General features: G+C 45.7%; 1 protein-coding gene and 1 long non-coding RNA gene across 5 annotated transcripts in view; one reads left to right on the forward strand and one right to left on the reverse strand.

The window, feature by feature from the left end:
* Nucleotides 1–13583: 13583 nt before the first annotated feature.
* On the reverse strand, nucleotides 13584–22359 carry LOC310755478. Its single transcript, XR_014544391.1, has 3 exons — nucleotides 22290–22359; nucleotides 15027–15113; nucleotides 13584–13991 (listed from the first exon to the last, which is right to left on the reverse strand). It is a non-coding gene; the product is annotated as an uncharacterized lncRNA (long non-coding RNA).
* Nucleotides 22360–22513: 154 nt separating this feature from the next.
* CASKIN2 (CASK interacting protein 2) overlaps nucleotides 22514–25892 on the forward strand; it is a 105093-nt gene continuing 101714 nt past the window's right edge. For 2 of the 4 annotated variants that reach the window (XM_083598071.1, XM_083598072.1), the window contains exon 1: nucleotides 22561–23147. The gene's annotated coding sequence lies outside the window, so the exon portion shown is untranslated. Of the gene's footprint in view, nucleotides 23148–25892 lie in introns of all 4 variants that reach the window. The other 2 variants (XM_083598074.1, XM_083598073.1) reach the window with 2 other exon arrangements.

Below are 25892 nucleotides of genomic sequence, written 5' to 3' on the forward strand. Positions count from 1 at the left end.
AATTTCAGACATTACCAGACTCTGCACATTGTGAGCTTATAACACAGCCTGCAGAGACCCCCCCATTGCCCCACCTCCCAGGAGTTGTTGGGGAAAGTAATTTTGTTTCTCAATAGCTACCTGCCACTGACTTGGCCTGACACCATCGCAAAGTGTCTGTGACAGTTCACATTGCAAAGAAGAGCAAGCTCCCTTAATCAGAACTGATGGCCAAATGAGGGAGCCATTACTTTAGATAATGACTGTGGCCATGTGTTTTTTTAGACCAGAGGTGAGACTTGCCTGGGCCAATACTCCTCTGAGGGGTGGTACCCAGATGCCTCTGGGTCTCCTTAGGGTCTCCTTCTGCTCAGGTCAACCACACAACTCAGGTGAATTCCCACTTTTCGTGATCCCGAGTGCTTGCTGTGGTGTACACCTGAGTTTGCAGATCTGCTGTGTAAAAAAAAAGGGGGGGGTTGCCATCTGCCATCTGCCAGTGAAGGGCAGCGGGTGTTGTTGGTACTAAAGGGTTAAGAGGTAACAAGTCGCTCTAATCACTGAGCAGCTGGAAGTCATTAAGCATCCAGGAATGTGAGTTAGTTTGTATAAATAGTCAGTTCACCTGTGTGTTTTTTCCCCCTTGACCTGACTCGCAGACTCAGTTTGTGGCCATGGGCATGTTTGCTGATATGAGTTAAGTTTAGAGTAAAGTTTTCTTTATGCCGGAGATAAAAGCATGTGTGCTTTATCGCCAGGGTTTTTCTTTTGTAAATAAAGTTTTTTCTTGAGTTCCAAAGTGCTTGCTCCAGGATTCTTCACTGAAAGGTACTGACTCTCCTGCCTTCTTCAACCGCTGCATGAAATTCTCTGCTGAGATAAGATTTATGGCGTTGGAAGCGCACTGGACGTTTACTTAACATTAAACTAATTAAAGTTTAATGGACAGGTGTCAGCGCTGACAACAGCCCTCCTCCAAGCAGAGGAGGCCAAAGCAGCTCATTGCCACCATTACCACCATGAACATCACGAAAAACCCACTCAGCCAACCCAAGATATTTCATGGTGCTCTGCTTTATTAATGCTATGAAGAGAAGACTGGGTGAGTCTTCATCTCTGTGTATTTTAATTTGGGCTTTTCTCACAAGAGCGGTTGTTAATTTGGAATTAGTGGTTAACCCAAGAGAACAATGTCACTCAGATATAACGAACAGGGAATTGTAAAGTCATTTTACAGCTGAGCACAACTCAGCTTAAGGACGTGAGTGGCGCTGTGGTCTAAACCACAGAGCCTAGGGCTTGCCAATCAGAAGGTCGGTGGTTCGAATGCCCGCGACAGGGTGAGCTCCTGTTGCTTGGTCCCAGCTCCTGCCAACCTAGGAGTTCGAAAGCATGTCAAAGTGCAAGTAGATAAATAGGTACCGCTCTGGAGGGAAGGTAAACAGCGTTTCCGTGCGCTGCTCTGGTTCGCCAGAAGCGGCTTAGTCACGCTGGCCACATGACCTGGAAGCTGTACACCGGCTCCCTCGGCCAGTAAAGCGAGATGAGCGCCGCAACCCCAGAGTCGTTCGCGACTGGACCTAATGGTCAGGGGTCCCTTTACCTTTACAACTCAGCTTATGTTGGCCAACTCGCAACAAACCAGCTGCATAGTTTACAGGGGAGCTCTTGCCGCATTGTTGTTTTGATCAAGCTAGCACAGCTAGATTCTGCAATTTTTATTTTTATTTATAATATTGCTTACAAATAAAGCTGAAACTGGCAGAAAGAATGGCAAAGCCTGGAAAACATTTCTTAAGTCAAGCATAAACAAAAATGTTCAAATTCGCTTTGTTATCTCTGATCCTCTTTTATTTTATTTATATTTATCATGGAGGGAGTATAAAAGCATAAGGCCTTAAATGCAGACAATTAACAAAGCGCTCCACCCCTCTCTCGACCTTACATGGCATAAAACTAGTGTGGATAAAAACAGAATGACTGATGGAGAACAGAAAGGGCCCCAAATAAACTTTGCACCTTCTGATAAAATCCCTCTAAGAGGCCCTACCTGTAACATCTAAGATTTGAGCTGTGTTGGTGCAGCACACTTTTGGAAAACGAAGAGTTGCAGCAATGCGGTTCTTATTAAATGCATAGTCTACAAAGGATGACCTTACTGCTGAATGACCCTAGGTGGCTGTCTGGAGCAACACATTTAAAGAAGGCAGCATTTCAAGGTACATCCCTTTCCCAGTGTGTGATAATATGTGAACTATATAGAATTCTCTGGCTGCGTAAATACCATACATTTACCATACCATACTGTAGCTTCCCTCTCATGGAACTACAATTCCCAGCATGCTTAACAAACTACAATTCCCAGGATTCATTGTGGGAAGTCTTGTGCTTTAAATGTACGGTGTGTGTACACAGCCAATCTCTCTCTCTCTCTCTCTCTCTCTCTCTCTCTCTCTCTCTCTCACACACACACACACACACACACACACACACATAATTCTAAAACTTGCACTGTCCAATGAAGTTGATTGGTCAACTTCAGAGGTGCCAGTTTGTGAGGGTGATGGGGGGCGACAATGTTGTGTGTGTGATGCCAGGATGTTGGGAGGATCTGGGGGTGGAGCCAAGCATAGTGGCCGTGCGGCTTCAATGGCCACCGGCTCCTCCTTAGTCTCCTCTTGGCGCCGCCACTGGCAGGTGGCTGCTTTGGCCCTCCTTCCCCTCCACACTTTTTAAACATTGGGGTGCCCAGCCCCTACTCCCCAAATATAGGAGTGCCCCAATAGGGCTCAGCCCCCAGGAACTGGTGCCCCCGATCAACATGAAGAACTTCTCTTATCAAATCCACTGCTGGAACCCCTGGTCAGCTGCTTCAAATTCAGAGAAGACCACTCCAGCCACGGCCATCTGAACTAAATGGAGCACTTTATGTTCAGTGGTGTCCTCAGATGCTGAGGGGGAGGCTTACACCAGGGTTGGACAACCTGTGACCCTCCAGATGTTTCTGGACTAAACGTTCCTGACCATTGGCCATACTGTACAATCTTTCAGACTCCCTGCCTAAAACCCTGGAGAGCTGCTGCCAGTCAGTGTGTAGACAACACTGACTTAGATTGGTCCAACTTCTGATGTATTTTCCTATAACCTATAGCATGGGTAGGCAAACTAAGGCCTGGGGGCCGGATCCGGCGCCAATTGCCTTCTAAATCCAGCCCGTGGACAGTCTAGAAATCAACTTGTTTTTGCATGAGTAGAATGTGTCCTTTTATTTAAAATGCATCTCTGGCTTATCTGTAGGGCCTGCCTGGTGTTTTTACATTACAGTGGTACCTCGGGTTTTACATTACAGTGGTACCTCGGGTTACATATGCTTCAGGTTACATACACTTCAGGTTACAGACTCCGCTAACCTAGAAATATTACCTCGGGTTAAGAACTTTGCTTCAGGTTGAGAACAGAAATCATGCGGCGGCAGCAGGAGGCCCCATTAGCTAAAGGAGTGCTTCAGGTTAAGAGCAGTTTCAGGTTAACAACAGACCTCCAGAATGAATTAAGTTCTTAACCCGAGATTGTGTGCTTTTATTTAAAATGCATCTCTGGGTTATTTGTGGGGCATAGGAATTTGTTTATCCCCCCCAAATATAATCTGGCCCCCCACAAGGTCTGAGGGACAGTGGACCGGCCCCCTGCTGAAATGTTTGCTGACCCCTGACCTATAGCATCCTCCTCTCTACTATAAGGCCAGCACTGAGGCTAAGCGCAGACAGGCAGTGCCTCCAGTGGTCTGGTTGTAAGAAAGGAGGCAGGTGGGACTGGCTGACGGCAGGCTCAGCTTGGTGGGGCCATGACTCATTTGCCCTAACAGACCAGTCTCCTCTGCTTTTTGGTGCATTTATAACCCCTCTTTGCTGTCTTCTGTGAGCTCAGCTTCACCCAGTGGGCGATACATAAATATATCTCCATCATATGTTGCTCTGAGCCATCAGCCCAGCCAAGTAGCCTCTGGTGCTTTGTTCCCCACAGGAATCTGGAAGTTCAGCCTTGCCTATTGAACTTGACACACGTGTGTGTGTGTGTGTGTGTGTGTGTGTGTGTGTGTGTTTACTCCCCGCTGTGTGGCGGCTTGTATGTTTCAAATCTGCTGGTTGTCAAACAAATCTTGCTTTTAGATACTTGAGTAATTGCTTCTTGTCTCTCTTTACAGATGCAGACCGATAACCTTTCAAAGTGGCTTGTGGTTTGGGGGGGCAGAGAGAAATGGTACCTTTTTTTTTTTTTGCTTGCCAGAAGCTTCCCATTTTTTGGGTAAGACCAAGCACCATAACAAGAAGTCAAGCTGGGCGGTCTCCAATCTCTGTGCCTTCCCCCTGCCCTGTCCAGCAGGTAATCCACCTGGAAGAAAAATTGGCCAAAGTTATTATCTGGGTTTCTGATAAATGCTTCTGACCTTTGTTTTGTCAACCGATGGAAGTGGATGTGTGGAATTTGCAAGGCTCATTAACAGAGTCCCCCCCCATTCCCTCCACCCCTTTGCCTCAAGTGCAAAGCCCCACTGACATCAAAGCAACAGAATGTCTAATCCTGTTTTGAATCAGGGCTGGTGCATACAGAGAATGTTAAATAGGGAATCCACCAGCAGCAAAAAAGTGGGGGGGTATATTTAATTTCCTGAGTGAGCAAGGGAGGCAAAGAGAGAGAGAGAGATACTTACAGGAAGAAGGAAATGCCTTTCAGCACAGACCTGCGGATACCTGAATAGTAGAGAGAGAAAGCTGAACGGAGGAAAACAAAGGAGACAGAGGGCCACAGCTGATGGAGAGGTGAGTGAGGGCATTGCAAGCTGAATGACCCAGCACTAGAACCTGTTTGAGCTGCCCACTGGCTTTCTTCACTTATCGCTGATGGAGGGAGACAGGTAGTGATGGTGGTCCCTGAATATCGCTTCCCACCAAGCAGTTGCCTGGGGGGACGGGACCCGCTTCTTAGAGCAGGGGTGAGAAACTTGTCACCATCCAGAGCTTCTAGGACACCCAAGTCCCCATGAGCCAGCACAGCCAATGGTCAGGGAACATGGGAGCTGGGACTCTCAACAGCACCATGTTGACTGTCTGTACCATCATTTTCCCTGATCAAACTTTGCAGATGGAAGTCTTCCACAAACATTTCAGGCAACTGTGGAAAAAGGTTCAGGGTTCCTTCCGCAGGCGAGTTCTTTGGTGCTTGGACAACTGCATGTTGGAAAGTTACAAAGAGGATCTTGCTGTCTCGGGGAGGAGTGAGGGAAACGCCGCTGGTGTAAGAGGCCTTCCATAGGATCCTGAAAGACCTACATTGGCTCCCAGTACGTTTCCGAGCACAATTCAAAGTGTTGGTGCTGACCTTTAAAGCCCTAAACGGCCTCGGTCCAGTATATCTGAAGGAGCGTCTCCACCCCCATCGTTCAACCCAGACACTGAGGTCCAGCTCCGAGGGCCTTCTGGCGGTTCCCTCACTGCGAGAAGCCAAGTTACAGGGAACCAGGCAGAGGGCCTTCTCGGTAGTGGCACCCTCCCTGTGGAATGCCCTCCCACCAGATGTCAAAGAGAACAACAACTACCAGACTTTTAGAAGACATTTGAAGGCAGCCCTGTTTAGGGAAGCTTTTAATGTTTGATGGATTGCTGTATTTTAGAATTTTGTTGGAAGGCGCCCAGAGTAGCTGGGGAAGCCCAGTCAGATGGGCGGGGTATAAATAAAAAATTATTATTATTATTATTATTATTATTATTATTATTATTATTCCATAGACATTTCCCAAATGGAGTTTTCTGCTCAGTCATTAAAGCAAGGGAAGGAGTTTGGAATCTTGTCTTTCCCCTATAGCAGCAGTTCCCAAAGTGGGTGGTACTGCCCACTGGGTGGGTGGGGGTTACCTAGGGGGCGCTAGGAAGCAAGGGGGCAGCAGGAGGACACTGGAGGTGTAAATGGCTATCAGACTTTGAAAAGCTGGATCAGGTTCATCAATTTTGTTGGAATAATTAAACTAAACGGGTTTAATTGGATTTTGAACAAGCATGCAATTAATTGTTACTGTTTTGAATTCTTTGTGTGCTGTTCTCTTCCCTAGTGGGTTGCAGAAACCGCTATTCTGAACAATGCTTTTTATAGGGTAAGGGGCACCGGGGATGAATTTATGAGTTGGTGACCCAGAACAGTTTGGGAATGACTGCTCTGTACAGTGGTACCTCTGGTTAAGAACTTAATTTGTTCTGGAGGTCCGTTCTTCACCTGAGGTACCACTTTAGCTAATGGGGCCTCCCGCTACCGCCGCACCGCGATTTCTGTTCTCATCCTGAAGCAAAGTTCTTAATCCGAGGTACTATTTCTGGGTTAGTGGAGTCTGTAACCTGAAGTGTCTGTAACCCGAGGTACCACTGTAGTTTCTGCTGCTCGGGATTTCCACTGACTCTTACATCAACCCCAGCAAGCTCAGCCAATGACCAGGGATGATGGAGGACTGTAGCTTCACAACACCTGGAGAGCCTAAGGTTCCGCACACCTGCCTCACAGAGACAAGAATTAAGTTGACCAAGAAGCAGGGTGCTAAACAGTGAGGCTTTCTCATTAACAGTCGAAAATCAAAGGCTGGAGTTGCATTGCAGAGTAACGCAGGGTGTGCGTAGCCATTGGAGCTGACCAGCTCAGTGATCACACAGACCTTCAGCCTTTCTGAAATGTTCCTGCTTGCAGCAGCAAATTTACTATACTCCCAGAGCATCTTGCAGCAGGCAGAGAGAGAAGGAGGTTGGGTGAAGGGGCCACTAGGGTAGGATCCACTTTTGCATGTCTTCTTCTTGCAGCTTCTTAAAGGGTCCTGCACTATCTACTAATTGGGAGCTGCTTCCTCTTGATGGTGACCCCAGATCTACTACTTGAGGTGGGACTGCTCAGTCTAATGGCAGAACCGGAACGGAGGCTGCAACGTAGCACAGCCACTGCCTGTTCCTCTGCGGCTTAAATGTCTCAGATGCCCAACGTCATATTGTTTGATGGCTTTAAAACACTTTTTAAAAACACTCAGCAAGTGCAAGTGCTTACAGAACAGATGCATGGATACCATGTCCAACCTACCTCACAGGGTTGTTGTAAGGCTAAAACACCCTTTGGTGGGCGACTATGGAAGGGAAACTAATTGAAGAAACAACCAGCTTCGTGAATTCCTGAATAGCTTAGCAATTCTTAGCAGGTTTCCCCTTGGCCCCTGCAAATTTCTCCCTGTTTTCTTTAGTCTGTGATAGCTGAGCGGTGAGGATGATAAACAGTAAATGAGCTAGACAATGGCACTCCTCAGGTAGCTAGATAAATCCTTAAGAAACCAAATCCTTTGGGGACATACAGAGTCTCTTCTATTCAGTGCAATAACTTTGAAGTTCCGAGACACACAAATGGAATCTAATAATGTTTTATGGAGCAGTGATGTTCTGGAATATGCGGCATGCTCCGAGAATTAGAGACATCTGGCTCCCAGCATGGGTACTTTCAGCAGTGGATAGCTTTTCACTCATTCAGCGGGATTCCTCTTTGCCTGGCTGGCCACATCTGTATTGGAAAAACAAATATTAGAATCAAATATTGCAATCTGCACAGATGCTATCAAATTGCACAGCACCAAACCTGGTTATGTAACAGGAGGTGGCAACATAAGCATGATCCTAGTAATTATTTTCTTTTTTAACACAACCATGTGTCTAGCCCTCACATTAGTGGATGTAAGAACTAGCAAGCAGCAAGGACCTGGACGGTTATGTCCAGTCAAAGGTGACTATGGGGTTGTGGCGCTCATCTGGCTTTCAGACCAAGGGAGCTGGTGTTTGTCCACAGACAAATGGGTCATGTGGCCAGCAAGACTAAACCATTTCTGGCTCAAGAGAACACCGTGAGGGAAGCCAGAGCACATGGAAACACCATTTACCTTCCTGCCGCAGCTGTACCTATTTATCTACTTGCACTGGTGTGCTTTTGAACTGCTAGGTTGGCAGAAGCTAGGACAGAGCAACGGGAGCTCACCCCATCACAGGGATTTGAACCACTGACCTTCTGACTGGCAAGTCCAAGAGGCTCAGTGGTTTAGACCACTGGTTTGGAAGGGGTTTGAGTCAGGGAGGGAAGACCTCTGTCTGTATCTTTCCCTCAGACCTCCAGGCTCTTTGTTCCCTCTGTATATCCACAATGCTCTCATTTTTCTACCCCCTCCACCAGTCTTGTCCCTGCAACCCCTAATAGCGATTTAAACTCTGTTGTTGTTTTTTAATCCAAATTATTACAGACAAATTGGTAGATTTATGACAATGCTTTTTGCAAGTTGTCTGTTCTTTACCAGGTGTCAGGACAGCCAGAGGAGCCAAATCCCACAAAGATGGATGGAAATCCTCTTTTGTGATGTGATAAGTCAGTGGAAGCAATTTATAAAGCTGATTTTTTCTTTTCCAGGAGTAGCTTCATCATGCTCCATGGAGTTATTGCTACCATTCCATTTGGTTAATCTGAGTAAGTAAGTGTGAAAGGAAGCAGCTGTTTCCTGCCTTCTACAGGCCTGCTGTGACATGCACATCTGCATACCTGGATTCAAGCAAAGTTGCCACCAGAACCCAAGGGGGGGAGTTGCTGTCCATTCTCTATGGATCTAGCTCAGCCTTCCACAACCTGACAGGGGCTGATGGCAGCTAGAGTTCAAAACATCAGAAAGGTGCCAAGTTGGGGGTGGCTAATTGAGCTGATGTCTCTTGTGTATAGAATCAGCTATCTCGACACTCAGCATCTAGATAGCAGATAAGTTACCCATGCAAATTATGCAGAAGTATGATCTGCTAAGGGACACGGGTGGTGCTGTGGGTTAAACCACAGAACCTAGGACTTGCCGATCAGAAGGTCGGCAGTTCAAATCCCCATGACGGGGTGAGCTCCTGTTGCTCGGTCCCTGCTCTTGCCAACCTAGCAGTTTGAAAGCACGTCAAAGTTCAAGTAGATAAATAGGTACCGCTCCGGAGGGAAGGTAAGCGGCATTTCCGTGCGCTGCTCTGGTTTGACAGAAGCGGCTTAGTCATGCTGGCCACATGACCCGGAAGCTGTATGCCAGCTCCCTTGGCCAATAAAGCGAGATGAGCGCCGCAACCCCAGAGTCGGTCACGACTGGACCTAATGGTCAGGGGTCCCTTTACCTTTACCTATGATCTGCTAAAGATAGATATATACATGCGCGCGCGTGCGCGCGCGCACACACACACACACACACACACACACATTCAATCAATTTATTGTGTATAGCTAAAGGCCTTTACAATTTACAGCAGGGGATAAGAACAAGGCTGAAATCACACAACATGACCTATAAAAGTTAAAACATAAAAAAATACAGCATGAGGTTTTAAAATTAGAAAGCCTTAGCATATCTGGAACGGAGCTTCTTAGCTTCCAGAGCAATTGTTTTTTTAAAAAACACACACACACACAAAAGATTACAATCGGGGTGGGATTTCTTTTATATGATTATTAATAAGAGAATACACAGCACAGTTATTCCAGAGGAAATGTTCTCTGTGGCTCGAATCCTTGCCTCGTCACCAGGTTTTTCATCTTTCTAAATTGTGCTCGAAGTGTCTGTTCTGATACTACCAAAATTAACCTGACATAGGGTATCACTTTGCCTGTTTTGCATTCCTTGTGGCTCTTTACAAGTGGCTACACACGCCCATTAGAAGATGCGTGGAAATGTCATGCAGAAGCAGCGGTGGAATGACTGTCTTTGGAAGCATAAACGGCTTGTTGGAAAGGGCCATGGCTCGGTGGGTAGAGTATTTCCTTTGTGTGTAGAAGGTCCAAAGTTCAACGCCCAGCATCACAAAGTAGGGCTGGGAGAAACTCCCTGTCTGAAATCCTGACAGTCAGTGTAGACAACATTGAGGCAGATGGACCATTGGTGGGACTGGGTACAACGCAGCTTCCTGGGTCATTCTTATCCCCTGTAATGCTCACCCATTTCTGAATGTGACATATGAGATTTCTATCTACTTTCGCAAAAGCACGGATCACAACCCAAGGGGAAATTCTCCTGCTGAAGCCTGGTTGAAACGAGCGGAAGCTGTGCAAAAGCACAATCATTTTTATGGGTTTAGCTGTGCTCGATTGTGCCCTGTAATAATAATAATAATAATAATAATAATAATAATAATAATAATAATAATAATAATTTATTATTTATACCCCGCCCATCTGGCTGGGCCTCCCCAGCCACTCTGGGCGGCTTCCATAAAAACCAAAAATACAGTAGTGTAGTGTTCAAATGTCAATATTCTCTGGGCATAAGCCCCACTCAGTGCTGTGAGATTTCCTTCCGAGCAAACATGCATAAAATTACACAGCAAGTGGGTTTTGTTTTGTTTATTGCCTTTTAGTTTATTCTGAGTCATCGGAATAAAATATAACCTGCTGGACCTAAAGTCTGTGTTAAAATCTGTGGACCTGTATAAGCTATGCAAAGCTGCACAGAAGTACATATTTGTCTTATATTATCCAATACAGAGCTGGTGTAAAAAGGAAAAAGGTAAGAGACCCCTGGAGTTAAGTCCACTCAAGGCGACTATGGGGTGCTGGTGTAGCATAATGGCAAAGAGACTGACCTATGAATCAGGGAAGTCCCCAGTTTGAATCGCACCTCGACCATGAGCTCACTAGCTGGCCATAGGCCACCAACAGTTTCTCAGCCTCTGCTGTTTCCAGTAGGGGGGCAATCTCCTCTTACCATATAAGGCTGTTGTAAGGATTACAAGGCCATTTATGTGAAGTGCTTTGAGCACTCTGAAGTTCTGTGTTCTAAGAAGTATTATGCAGGCTACGAGAGATGTGGGTGGTGCTGTGGTCTAAACCATTGAGCCTCTTGGGCTTGCCAATCAGAAGGTCGGTGGTTCGAATCCCCGCAATGGGGTGAGCTCCTGTTGCTCTGCCCCAGTTTCTGCCAACCTAGTAGTTTAATAGCACGCCAGTGCAAGTAGATAAATAGGTACCACTGCAGCAGGAAGGTCAATGGCGTTTCTGTGCGCTCTCGCTTCCTTCACTTTGTTCCGTTGCACCAGAAGCGGTTTAGTCATGCTGGCCACATGACCCAGAAAGCTGTCTGTGGACAAACGCTGGCTCCCTTGGCCTGAAAGCGAGATGAGCGCTGCACCCCATAGTTGCCTTTGACTGGACTTAACTATCCTTTACCATACATATATGCTACTAGCAAAGATATATACAGGGAAGTGGAAACCCTTCCCACTTTCTCCCTTGGTTTGCTGACAGGCTTAGGGGGAATAAAGCTGGACTGACCTACGTCTTTCCTGTTAACATAGTTTTGAAATTTAGAAATCAGCACCTGAAGCTTTTCATAACAAGGAGCTAAACATTTTCAGCTGCTAATTGATGCAGATCAACGAACGGCTGTTAAAAGGGGCTGCTTCAAAAGTTGCCAACCTGGCTTTTGTTTAAGGCCTTCCTGATCTGCATTACCTTTCTTATGATGTAATATTCAGATAATATTTTTTGGTTACAGAAAAATAAACAGACCTGTTGCAAAGCGGAGCTGTCAACTTTACACACACACACCCCCATTGGCTTTCCCAAGACATTTCCTACACTTTTTTACATTTACGTTCACAACAATCAGAGCTAAAACCTGGTAGATTCTTTTTTTAAATAGCATTATTTGGAAGTGAACCCTTGTGACATTCCTGTGGGAATGGAATCAACTTTCCAATACAGCAACATCAAACAGCTGCTAGTCCGTAGTAGGGTTGCCAACTTTTGAGTCACCCCTTTCCCTGCAACTGCAGTTTGATCTGAAGCAATTTGCAGGTGATCGTATTTAACTCAATGCTATTTAAAGTTCCACCTACTGATTGGGACACGGGTGGCACTGTGGGTTAAACCACAGAGCCTAGGACTTGCCGATCAGAAGGTCGGTGGTTCGAATCCCCCCGATGGAGTGAGCTCCCATTGCTTGGTCCCTGCTCCTGCCAACCTAGCAGTTCGAAAGCACGTTAAAGTGCAAGTAGATAAATAGGTACCGCTCCAGCGGGAAGGTAAACGGTGTTTCCGTGCGCTGCTCTGGTTCGCCAGAAGTGTCTTAGTCATACTGGCCACATGACCCGGAAGCTGTACACCGGCTCCATCGGCCAGTAAAGCGAGATGAGCGCCACAACCCCAGAGTCGGTCATGACTGGACCTAATGGTCAGGGGTCCCTTTACCTTTTCACTGATTTATATGGATTAGCCCCTTCTATGTGGCAGATGAGAAAGGTGGTTGGATGCAAAAGAGGACAGTAGTATAGAAGACTGAATTTTAGAGAAATTTTGAAGCCCGCAAGAGCCCCTGCTCTCTTTTTGCCTGCCCTAAATGAGCATGTTTGCTTTGGGTTTTGGGAGGTTTTACAAATGTACAATTGTGTTGTCATAAAATAAAGTACTTTTGGGAAATGTTTTTACTCTGCGGGCAAGATGGCAACAAACTGGGGATAACTTTTCCAAGTTCATTCAGTATGGATGATATTGATATGGTATTGAGGCCCCTTGTTTGGGGGGAAGCCAGCCCCGCTGTAGTTTCCAGACAATGCAAGGATACATAGTTCTTTACTCAGACATATTCTGGTGTTTAGGGACATAGCAATTTGGTAAACCTATAGAAAACTCATGCTTAAGGATTGTCTTCCGTTCCTCCTCTGAATAAGATCAGTGGCTTTTAGTTTTCCCAAACTTTACGTAGATGCCATTTTACGACTTTTAGAGGGACGGCTTGTTTTGCTACATCTAGAAATTTTAAACAGGGGTGTTTTGAAATGGATACAAGTAGTTTCCTAAATGGGTTCCTGTCATACAGAATATTGGATGTGTGTGGAAATGTGGCAATTTTAGAAATCTGCTTGCTAAAATTATATGCCTAGAGCTTGCTAGGCAGTTTTGGAAATCTGCTTGCTAAAATTATTTGGCAGTTTTAGAAATCTGCTTGCTAAAATTATATCCCTAAACGGCCTCGGTCCAGTATACCTGAAGGAGCGTCTCCACCCCCATCGTTCTACCCGGACACTGAGGTCCAGCACCGAGGGCCTTCTGGCGGTTCCCTCACTGCGAGAAGCCAAGTTACAGGGAACCAGGCAGAGGGCCTTCTCGGTAGTGGCGCCCTCCCTGTGGAACGCCCTCCCACCAGATGTCAAAGAGAAAAACAACTACCAGACTTTTAGAAGACATCTGAAGGCAGCCCTGTTTAAGGAAGCTTTTAATGTTTGATGTATCACAGTATTTTAATATTCTTTTGGAAGCCGCCCAGAGTGGCTGGGGAAGCCCAGCCAGATGGGTGGGGTATAAATAAATTATTATTATTATTATTATTATTATTATTATTATTATTATTATTACTAGAGCCAGCATAAATTATTTTTATTTTAATGTTTTCTGTGGAGAAATATTGTTTTGGTTTATTATTATGGTATGTGCTTTGTGTTTTAATATTGCAAACCATCCTGATCTTCAGATGAAGGGCAGAATGAATGAATGAATGAATGAAATAACACAAGAAAGAAAGGTTCTCTGCATATACTATCTGCTCACTGAGGTTTGTAGTATAAAATTTTGGTTTGTAATTATATACGTGCAACAAACACACATATGAATTCTGGGTTCTTCATTAAGGTCAGTGAAGCTAGATCACTCTCTGGGTGAATCTCTCTCTCTCTTATCTCTGCAGCCTTGCTCCTTGCTTTCATTCATTTCCATGGTATAAGCAGTCCTCTTGTGTTATCTTAAACCGAGAAGTTTGCAGAGCAGGGCTGGGAAAAGGATCAGCGTTTATAGCCAGCTTCCGTAATCTGTCAATTTGCTGAGTGGTGCTTCTGGTTATAGTCATAAGGAAGCGTGTTTTATTTCAGTGGAAATATACTTCCTTGTCCCTTTCTCTAGGGTGCAGGATATATCTTCCTGTGTCACAGCAACATTCATTACAGGGGCTGAGGGGACAGGAGAGGAGAAGGAACCATGCCAGGATTCTGGCAACATATCATGGGTATGGTTACCAACTTACCTTCTTCCTTTTGTACTGGCTCTTGTAAATGAAGCAATTTTTAAAATCCTGCTCTTCAGCCCCAAAAGCCTCCCAGAGTGGCTTACAAATCACAAAAAAGGCCCTGCACTCAGGCCTATGACAGCATGAAAAGAAAACTGGACTGGGAGGGGAGAGGAAACTAGCAAACTCAAGTTCAAGTTAAGGATAGGTCTGATATGTTCTGTCATTTTGGTTTAGGCAGTGGCTTCAAATTAATGTTGTTACCACCACTGGTCACTGAATAAATCCTACAATTGCTACTGCTTTTTACAGAATATACATCTTTTTCCTGGCATGGAAGATAACATTGCAAGAAAACTCTTGTTTTCGTGTGCCAGGCAGCACTTTGAAAGGCAGTGGAGAAAAGCTAGTAGGAGAAAAGTTGGCAACCCTATCCTTGGGTGGGAAGACGGAGGTTAACTCAGGCAAGCTGCACACAGTGAGCCACACAGTTCTCTATAAAACAGAGATCAGAGATACCATACAAGAGAGTGGAAAGCAGAGAGTGCTTAGGCAGATGGGATTATTTTTTAAAAAAATCATTTTCAATTGGGATAGAAATCTAAACAAGTAAAATAATGGGATTGCAGGGCAAAATAAGGGACTCACAGGTCCCCAAATGACCGCAGATAAGGCAATGGAGGACAACAGCAGTTACTAAGGTAGCCCAAACTACTGTTGGGCATATTTCGAGGGAAGGTAGTTCAGAGACAGACAGAGGCCACCCACTTCCAGACAACCTATCTATTGGTCATCCATCCTGATTTATCTGCATGGAGATTAGACAATGTAGGCTATTTATTGAGCATTTCTTCTGCTGTGTTTGCATGGAGGCTAGACGGCGTTGCATCAAAGCAATGCACCTCCCAGCGCATTTTCCCAGTTCTTCTCACACACAAACACCAAAAAAGCATCCCAAAATGGCAGTGCTGATATTCACCTCTAGATGGCAAAAGTGGCTCATCGAGATAACATCTCACTTTATAGCTTCTTCACGGGAGCCCACTCTGCACAGGACTGTTTTCTCCTATAGAAATATAAGGGTGGGACGGAACCATTACGTTGTCATATCTAAAAACTGCATGAGGGGGTACAGTTCCTTAATTAGGAGCTAAGCTATTACATCCTATTTACAAAGGAGCCTCGATTTCAAAGGTGATTAGCTAGATTTGTGGATATTAATCATCTTTGAGATTGAGGCTTTCCTGTAAATAGGAACTGCAGGTGCACCATCTGTCAGCAAAAGAAGTCCTGCAAAAAAAGCAAGAGTGGAGCCTGTGGGTGTAATCTCACCCTGTACTTTTTCACATTACCACCTTTCTCTCACAAGATCCCTGACTGCATGATCAACTGTGCCACATGAGTCAATATTTTCATATTTTAGTTTCTCAGCGAGCCGGGGTTTTTAGCATAGTAGCATCAGTTATTTAGAACATGGTTCTTATTGAAATCAGAAAGGCACCTACAATTACTGCTTGCCAACAATGTTTCTGGTCCGGCCAAGTGTTTTTAGATAATTGAATTGATTTGTTGTTGGCCATCTATTGTGTATTTTATGATATTTTAATTATTGTTTATTGGATAACAGTTTATAGGAATTCTTGGGTGGAATTTAGTGTTGCATTATGGCGATCGGTCCATGAGAGCAAGCAGTTCTGCTTGCCAGATGGAATTATCTCCCCCTTTTCTTTGCCACCTGAGGCAGCCACACTACTCGACCCAATGAAATGGCCACTCAAAGAGGATGGGCGAGGAGACAGGTGCCACCTTTGGGCAAGGGCCTGGCAATCCTATAGATAATTTGTACAGTTTTGATCATAATCCAAGATGATGCTCTACATACTCGGAGCCAGCCCTAACATTAGGCAAAGTGAGGCCACTGCTTCCAGAAGTCCCTCTAGCATCAAAATCCGCCTTCTTCCAGAATTTTTCCAACAGAGCTCTTCTGCGTTCACGATCGAGAAGGTTCATAGGAGCAGTCAGAGGTATTTACACATAAATATCTGTGACTGCATGTGTCTGGTTGGAGTATACAGAAGAGCATACCTGAGCAAGGACTCAAGAGACCATTTCATCAGAGCTGGACAAACAAGAGAATGGCAAGGCCAGTCCTAGCTTTCTGGCACATGTCCCTATAGAATATGTTGCATGCATGTATACATTCTATTTATACACACAGTGTGCGCATGCTGGAGCTCCTCTGTGTTGGAGCTGGGTTGGGCATGTTGCGTCTTTTGAGAATCTTTCTACAGAAACATGTAAATACATTAAACCCAACCACTCACGTTTTGTGACAAAATAATTCTCACTAGTATCTCCCCCCGTTTGTACTAAGGGGAATCACCTGGTGAACTGTTGCCTTTGTTCTAACCAGTGTTGAATTGCTGCTGTTCACTGCTGGAAACTGCTTGATCCACCCATGACTTTCCCAGAATCCATTTGAGGGCGCAGAGCCACCGTTCAGGAATCACGCTGCTCCACGGAACATGACTAACGTTTTCAGGAAAGGATTTCATCCTCTGCACGTATTGTTAAAACTGTAACAATTAAAACAAAGGGGTGGGGGGGGGGAATTACACCAACAATCCCCAAGCGAACAATACATGCTAAGTAAGAATACAAGCTAAGAGTATGGCAACATCTCTTGCTGTTCCCGATGGTAAATCTGTTTGTGCTACATGTCCTAATTCTCAGGCGCTAAGGGCAGAAGTTCACATTGCACAGCAAATGACATTGACACATAATGATAATGCAGGAGTATGGGGAATTGCTAACTAAACATCCTCGCAGTTTTCCCTCCCTCCCTGCCTCCCCTCCCCCCCCCGCCCCGCAATTTGTTCTAGTTTTCGGCCCAGCTGGGCTAATGTCTGGCTTGAGGGTAAACATCAGTGAGAAATGGTCTTCAGACTCACACTCTGCCCAATGATGCTAAAAGATTCTGCCCTGGAATACTTCATGATTGAAGTATTCTGCATACAGCTACTTTCAGGATTATAATTTTGACTAGGACCAGCTCTAGGTTTTAAGGGGCTTTCTGACACTGGCGGGCCCTGGCAGGTTTTTGAGGCAGAGGTAGCAGCAGCAACGGCACTCTGATCAGCACCAGGTTTGGGACTCATCCGTTTAATTTCTCACAGTGCCCTCAACTTAGGGTTGTGGGGCACTGTGGAAAACTAAAATGGCAGCTTCCAAGGTGGGGCCTGATAGATGCCTAAGGGCACTGTGTGCTGACACTGGGTCTGATTTCAACAGTCGTAGTTCACATTGGAAAACTGCAAGTTGCAAGCCATGTTCCTTTACAAACCAGGCCAGCTATCAAGGTCCCATTTGAGATGTCCTGATTTTAATATATGGCTGGCCTTGATTTTGGGTGTATGAAGTTCCTGCACCTCTCTTCGAACTGGGCTTATCAGCTCCTCAGGGAGTTGAGAAGCTTAATTAAGATCCTTAAAAGGACAAAGGATGCCACATAAATTCAAAGAATCGTTATAAATGTCAGTGCACTTCACAAGCTCTGGCAAAGTCAGATAATGAATAACAAGACCTTTAACTTTGTGATGTTTCCAAGCGTGTCTACTTATAGATACAGGCTCTTCAAAATAGCAGCCATAAAATGCTGCCATTTATAATCAAATCCGCATAATAATCTCTTTATTAAGAACTGGAAAATATAGGGTGTGTCTTAGAAGCAGCGTTTATACTCCTCTCTCACCCGGCCATCCCCCCCCCCCCGTATGATTCAGATTGCTCAATAAACCCCAGTTTAGCATCATTTCTCAACACACTGTCATAGGAACTGATTTGCTTCCCACTGTGATAGAAGCCAGTAGAAAGTGCGGCAGGGGGTGAGTTGATATTTATCATGACTGGTCCTTCTGAAATAAAATCCAGCCACGTGTGTCGTTTATTTAGCTGTTGATAATCTGCAAAACAAAACACCTTCTGAGACACTTAAAGGAAGAAGCTATAACTGAGGGATGGGGAACACATGGAAGTCTCATTTTCAACACTTACTCCTTCCAGATGGCCTGGGAAGAATTCTGCATGAGGCCCTGAAGAGATGTAACCAATCAGGGCTGACAATACTGACCCAAATAGATCACATTTCTGTATTTTGTAGATGGCAGAGCCTTATAATGGGCACACCTTCAATCAATACACTATTGTTAAGAGTCATCTTTTAGCAACTATTGGTGCAATCCACACATTTATTAGAGTGGCTTGCTTGCATACAGAAGAATGCCTATTCAGAAGCAAACCACACAGAAACTAGGGTAGTTTATTTCCATTGGAATATAGGGAGCTGCGTTTTATGGAGTCAGCCAGGCCACTGACCCTTCAAGTTCAGCACTGTCTACACACCAACTGGAAGAGGTCTCCAGCTTTCAGACCGAGGTCTCCCCCAACTCTACCTGGAGATGTTGAGGATTCAACCAGGACCTTCTGCATGCAAAGCAGATGTGCTGCCACTGAGCTATGGCACCTCCAGGTAAACTTGGTTAGGACTGGGCTGCATCTGTGTAGCCCACCAACTTGGCCTGTGTGCAAGAATCGTTTGCACTCTGCGCATTATGGACATGGGAAACTGCTGTGTTCGGAGTCATACCATTGGCCTGTTTAATTCAATACTGTCTACATCAGGAATGCTGAACCCGTTCACTCCTGATGTTCTTGGACTCCAACTCCCATCAGCCCCAACTACTATAGTCAACGGTCAGGGATGATAGAAAGAAAGGACACAGTTAGAGAAGGTAGCTCAGTGGTAGAGCATCTGATCTGCATGCAAGTTCAACCACCACCAGAGAGATTCCTTGACTATAATTCTTGAGAGCCACTGCCAATCAATGTATACAGCACTGAACTAAAGGAACCAATGATCTGACTTGCTATAAGACAGCTTCTTATATTCCTGTGGAGGGCCAGAGGATCCCCATCCCTTACCTACATTGACTGGCAGAAGGTATGCAGGGTTTAAGGTAGGAGCCATACCCAGCCCTACCTGGGATGCCAGGGACTGAACTGTGACCTGGAACTACATTTTGCATGCAAAGCATTCACTCTCCCACAGCGTCCCAGCATATCATCGCCAGCCAGAGGTTCTGCACACGCAATGTGGAGTTCTGCCTCCACACGACAGGACAGGATCTCAGGGCAGTGATTAGGTGGACCAAACCAACAGTCCTTCCATATATGGAAAAGTAATGCATCTTCATGTGCCACCACTGCCTTTGAAATGCACTTGATGTGGTCGCAGAAGTCATTAACAAGATACGCTCTAGTACCCACCCCTACCCTGCTCACCTCCAGTGCAAATAATTCCTTAGGGGTTAAGATGATTGCTGTTGCTCATAGCAAACAAACAAATCTCTTGCATGGTCTTGGAATGAGGTAAGTCCTTTACAGATAACCAGAAGCCACTCAGAAGAGGCATTCCTCAAAGGCAGAAAAACACTCCGACTTGGAAAAATCGTGATAGCTGCACTTTCCCTATCAGGCAAGCAGTGAACATTTACCTTTAATGAAAGCATTTAATCTGCTAGAAATGTCAAAGAAAAACGTATTCCCGCAAGAAGCCCAAAGGGAGATAAGCCTGTTATTGTAGAGGGTTGAGGGGCTGAAATCTTTGATCAAGGGGGCAACGTAACGTCAAAGATACTGGGACAAAGAGCCATATTGTGAACACAGAGAACTATGAGAAGCCTTCCCCAAACTGACGGTTTCACCCGGGCAGCTATGACCTTTTCTAAGTTACTTCGTTGTTCCATTATCCCCTCCCTTGATTGTACATTTCCTGGTCGTTCAGCATTCTATGCACGCTGAACATGCCCAGTCCTGACTGGGCAGTTTTGGGATATCCCAATTCCCCCCCCCCAAATATTTATTTGTATTTCTACACCCCCTGCAAGCCTACCTGCTGATTCCTTTTCCTCGTATCTGGATAGGGCTACAGAAGGATCCACATTAGGATAATGAGTTCATTCTTAGTATACCGTCAAACCCCGGTTGTCAAATATAATCCATTCCGGAAGACCGTTCGACTTCCAAAACGTTCAACAACCGAGGTGTGGCTTCTGATTGGTTGCAAGAGCTTCTTGCACTCAAGTGGAAGCCACGTCGCACGATTGGGTTCTGAAAAACGTTTGAAAACTGGAGCATTTACTTTCAGGTTTTCAGTGTTCAGGACCTGAAACGTATGATAACGGAAGTGTTCAGGAACCAAGGTTTGACAGTGTAGGTTGAGCTCTTCCCTCCAACAACACCTTCCCCAGAACTCCAGGAGGTCTTGACCCTCCTCAATGTGCAAATAAAAGCGTACTGTTCAAAAATTGTTTATTTATTGTAGCTATGTTCAGCTTGTCCTTTGTGGAACCCAGAGTGGCCTACAGGGAAGAGAAGCATAAGATGGGTCTTGTCTTCACCACCCGTTTTTTATCCTCACAAGAAAGTTAGGCTCAAAGGTACCTAGTGAGCTTCATGACTAAGCAACCTTGTTCCTTCCCAGTCATAGCCCAGCACTTAAACTACCGCACAGACATATAATTTTGATAGTCTACACACAAGCATGACAACCAGGGTCTTCAAGGGTTAGGGTTAGGGTTACTTTTAATGCTGCATCTGAAATGCCTTTAAAGGAGAAGGAAGCAACTATCCAAAATACGAAATAACAATACTTCTTATTCACTTGTATATGCAAATACACACACACACACCCCTCGTAATGTGCTCTAATTACTTATCACAGGTGATAATTGTGAAATAACCAGCCTCATATAATCCACATGCTTAAGTCTAATTAAGACACAAAAGGGTTATGTTCGAATCCCCACGACAGGGTGAGTGCCCATTGCTTGGTCCCAGCTCTTGCCAACCTAGCAGTTCGAAAGCACGTCAAAGTGCAAGTAGATAAATAGGTACCGCTCTGGCGGGAAGGTAAACGGCGTTTCCGTGCACTACTCTGGTTCGCCAGAAGTGGTTTAGTCATGCTGGCTACATGACCCAGAAGCTGTACGCCGGCTCCCTCGGCCAGAAAAGCAAGATGAGCACTGCAACGCCAGTCCGCAACTAGACCTAACGGTCAGGGGTCCCTTTACCTTTAAGCTGTCCTGCCAGGCTTAGCCTAGGTCACTTCCCCTCACTTTGGGAAGAAGGAGGTAATCAAGACTATTGTTCTTCTCTAGTCTACCTGAGAAACTGAATGCCGTATGGAAAAGCACATGAATCTGACCTTTAGGGACTTTTTAACTTACCAGATATGTGGTCTTTTTCTATGCCAGAGAAAGAAGGAAAGTTTGGAAAAAACTTGGAAGGGCATATTCTAAAAGTCTAACAGCCTATATTTCCACGCTTTCCTTTGCTGCATATTTTGTGATTTTAAATCCTTGCTGGGGTTCTTTCATCAAAGAGTACTTGTCCCAGACTTGGCATCCAGGAATTTTCCTTTCTGTACCTATTTTCCATTACACATAATACCACAGTTTGAAGATACATTCTATGGAAATGACTAATTTGCACTTTCAAACACGATGCATGTATTAAATATATAAACTAATCCACCTTCCCCACACAAGGTGCTTAAGAACATCAAGGCCCTAATAAAAACAACCAAATGCTTGATTTATTTATTACACTTATATACCACGTTTCCCTTCCAAGGAGCTTGAAGATGTGTGTGTACATGGTTCTTCTCCCCATTTCATCCACACAACAACCCTGTGAGGTAGGTTAGGCTCAGAGATGGCGACCGGTCCAAGTGAGCTTCATGGCTGGCTGAGTGAGGATTCGAACCCTGCTCTCCCGGGTCCTAGTCCAACACTCCAACCATTACGCCACGCTGCTTAACAATATCACTAAATCAATGAACATCCAGATTAAACCTGGCATACAAATCAAGACTAAATAATACCAGACCAATACTCAGACACAGGCTAGCGGGGCGTGGGGGAGAGGGGGTGGGAATATGAGGCGCCCTTAATGGATACCTGTAAGTCAGACCTCTCTGCCCTTCCTTTTCCACATAGTTTGGCAAGGGTTGCGCCGCTTCCTCTTGCCAAGTAACTCTCATTAAATCCACTTGAGACTCCAATGAACCCTGCAGGCTCTCACTTAAAAAGGAGGCGGGGGGGAGAGGGGGGGGAGAAAGCGAAAGGCGGGGAAGAGATGGCGCTCAGCAGCTCCTCCGCTCCAGACACGGAGCCCGTCCTACCTGTGCGCACATGTTCCTAACCGCGCCAAGGGCTCAGGTAACACGCTTCACAACACACACACACCCTCCCATCGGGTTAACCCCTGAATCCATCCCCCCTCTCCTTGCTTTGAGTGGCAGCAGGCAACTCTCTGGCCCTGCCCAGCAAGCCTAGCCGTCCGCCACCCCCCTTTTCTCGCTTTTTTTTCCCAATCAGGAGGGAAGAACAGGAGTCTGGGAGGGATTTCCTGCGGAGAGAAAGAGTGATCGGGGCGGCAGGAGAAGGAGGAGGCGGGTGGGGGCAGAGAAAAGGAGGCGGCGTCGGCGGTGACTTTACAGAAGAGTTCCCAGGCGCCCTCTGAAAACTGACTAGACTAGTCAATTTCAACCGGGGTCGACGGTGCCCCTGGGAAACAGAAGAATGCGAGATCGGGAAAGGGGGGCACGGACGGCGACGGGGTGGCGAGCCTGAGTTCTCGGGTTCCCTAGACTTTTGCTTGCGCGCACACACACAAACACACACACAGAGGCGCGCGCGCGAGCTCCCAGGCACACGCGCGCGCGCGCGCACACACACACACACACACCCCTCGCTCCCTCCGGCACCACAAAGTCCTCCGAGCCCGGGAACTGAGAGGAGATCAAAAGCATTTTTTGTTTGCGCGCAAGTGCGCGCTTCGGAAGCGGAGAGAGGTCAGCCAGCTAGCCCGCCCGCCCGCCCCTTGGCTTTTGCTTTGGCCAAGCTTTGCTCGGCTGTGGAAGTAGATTGCAGAAGAGCAGCCAGCCGGTGTGACACACACACACACAGAGAAGAGTGCGCGCCTTTGGGCTTTGCAACTTGGTGCGCCGGGCAGTGCGAGGATCTCTCTGGCCGATGAGGTGAGTTGGGCGAAAGAAAGAATTTGCTGGTTTTTTGGGGGGGGGGCGGACCAAGGTGGCGGCGGCGGCGGAATAGGAGCTAGTAGGGGAGCGGCAGGACCAGGGAAAAGGAATCGCACTCCTGCTTTGCTGCCAACACAAAGGTTTATTCCTCTCGCCCCCCCCCCCCACGCCTCCCCTTTATTCTCCTTATTTGGTAACTCCTCGGTGCCTTGTGTTGCAGATTGCAAACTCTCGACTCGGCTGTGTCCAAAACTAAAGCTCCGCTCCGTCCCGCTCAGCCTTTAGATCTGTAGAAATCAATGGCTTGTTAATTGTTCTGGGTTTTTTTAAAACAGCTTTTAAAAATATATATACTCGATTGCCAGGGCATTATATGGCAAAACGCGCTCACAGAACACGAGTTGCTTCCCTTGGCTTGTAAAGTCCCTTTCCAAAACTGTTCCAAGGTTTGAGATACACACATAGATTCATATAGATTCCTGCCGCTCCGCTCCTGAAGATTAGATTACTATTCTCCCTTCTCCTTCCATCCCCTCTCCCCAAATTGATTTCCTTGTAACTCGCTCTCTTTGCAGCTATTGGGCACAATTAATGAGGTGTTTTTTTATTTTAAAAAATCTACCCGCGGTTTCTCACTGGAGAGGGAGAAATGTTGCCAGTTTTCAGCTTTTAGGAGATTACGTCTCTCCTTTTCTCTCTGCTGTGTGTACATTCATTGCATGAAAAATGATACATCTGAAACGTTTGCTGCTGCGATTCAAAGGTTGCCTCCGACCTCCTCAGTAACCTTTGCTCTTGGCTTTTCTTTCCTGCTGCGGGAGTGTTTCTCTTGCCTTCCCCCTACAGGGCTGGTATTTTTAATAACTGTTGTTCAGCATCTTTAGTCTCCCTCTTACATAATGATCCCGCTCTTCTGCCCCCTCCTCTTCCCTATTCTGCCCCCTCCCCAGTTGTTTGAGGAAGGAATGTTTCAGATATTGAGAGTTCCTCCGCAGGTAGAGTCCTGAACTGTAAGATTAGATTTCTCGGCTAGGAAGGATGTTTACCATTACTTTGTACTCCAGACCACATTCCAATGGGGTGGAGACACTATCCTGTGTCAGGGCAACACCGTACATGTCCAGATTCAGATAAAGGTGGGAAGGTGTGCCAGATTAAACCCTCCCCTAGAGTTCATTCCTGGTGCCTAGATGCAATAGGAGCAATCGAAATCTAAATTGTGTGCGTCTTGTGCTGTCTGCTGACCTTAGTATTGCAGAGTTCATGGGACCGTGGTGTTTTTGGATGTGATCCAAAACTCATCAAGTTCAGTCTCTGCGCCGAGGTTGGATCTTTCGGACATACAACAGACACAGGAGAGAGTGTTATTTTATTGCACCTGTATTATATAATAGGACAGGGAAAGAGAGCAGGAGGATTGGACAGAAATGCCACCAAAGGTCTGCAGGACGGTGAAGGATAATCGGTTTTGCTACTGACCCTAAACTTTCGTGGAAAACATTGCATTTGAAAAAGCAAGACAGGATGTGCTGGATGGAAAATCCTCTTGGTGGACACTTGCAACTCTCACCTGATCTCAGTGGGTGGCTACGTGCCAGAAGCCAAGCCTGCCTATCAGTTGCACCCTCTAACATGGAAGATCTGACCCTTAACCCAGATGTATGGGGCAGGCTGTAATTACTTAGTGATGGGGAAATTCATTCTGTGCATGCATCAGGGCACTCTGCTATTATGTCATGTGTTTGAAGGCTGATTCCCCTGGGCTGAGCAATGCCTCAAATTAATTCCTTCCCAGCTGGGTGGGAAGGGGTGTCTATGGAGCCCAGGTTGTTGTTTATATGTATGTTTATTATTTAAAACATTTGGGGGGGGGGCAGTTACGACTCTCATTGTAGAATTTGAGCGGATGGGCTCTTCTGTTCATTCTGCAGAAACTTTTTCCAGGAGGAAATGTTTAATCCACCATATCCAATCCCACAGCTCCAGTTTTGGTAATTAACAAACCTCTCATACCACAAGGGGTTGTTATTAAATTAACCCAGTGTTATCTGTTCTGACTGGCAACAACAATTCAAGACCTCCTTTCACATTACCTACTGTCTAATCTTTTATCCTGGAGATACTGGGGATTGGACCTGGTGCATGTGCACTGCAGTCCCTCCCCTGCTGAACTCTCTTTTTTCTATACATATATTTTTAGTTTTTTAAAATTAATATAAAATTTAAAAATGCAAACAAACAAAAAACATAACCAAAGTTAAAAAAAGAAGAGAACTTCTCTAGACCAGAAATGGAAGAGACTTAAAGTGCTCATTGTGGTAGAAGAATATATGGACTCTTGACTAATGCAGAACTTTACATCACCACACTTCCAACATTTTCTTATCTCTCAGCACACTCCCTTTGCCAGTCAAATCTCCTTACTTCTCTCAGTCTTCACCCTGCTTTCTGAACATCTCCCAGTGCAGTATTCGCTCATCTCCTTTCAAAGTCTAGTTTGCTAGTCTGAAGAACTAGCAACACATCTCAGGTGTTCCCTTTCAGTTATCAGTGAGGTAGCATCCAACTAGTCAATGATAGGCTAGGTCTCTTCAAACTTTTCAGACCCAGGACCCCTTTCTTAACCTTTAACCATATATTTGCATGGTGATAGTGCTCAGGCTGTGGTCCACTAGTGAGTCTTGACTGTTGAAGATCAGTGGTGGAAAACCATTGACAAACATTCATGAAGTTATGATCCTA

This window comes from Podarcis filfolensis (assembly GCF_964270895.1).
Source record: "Podarcis filfolensis genome assembly, chromosome: 2".
Lineage (NCBI taxonomy): Eukaryota > Metazoa > Chordata > Lepidosauria > Squamata > Lacertidae > Podarcis > Podarcis filfolensis.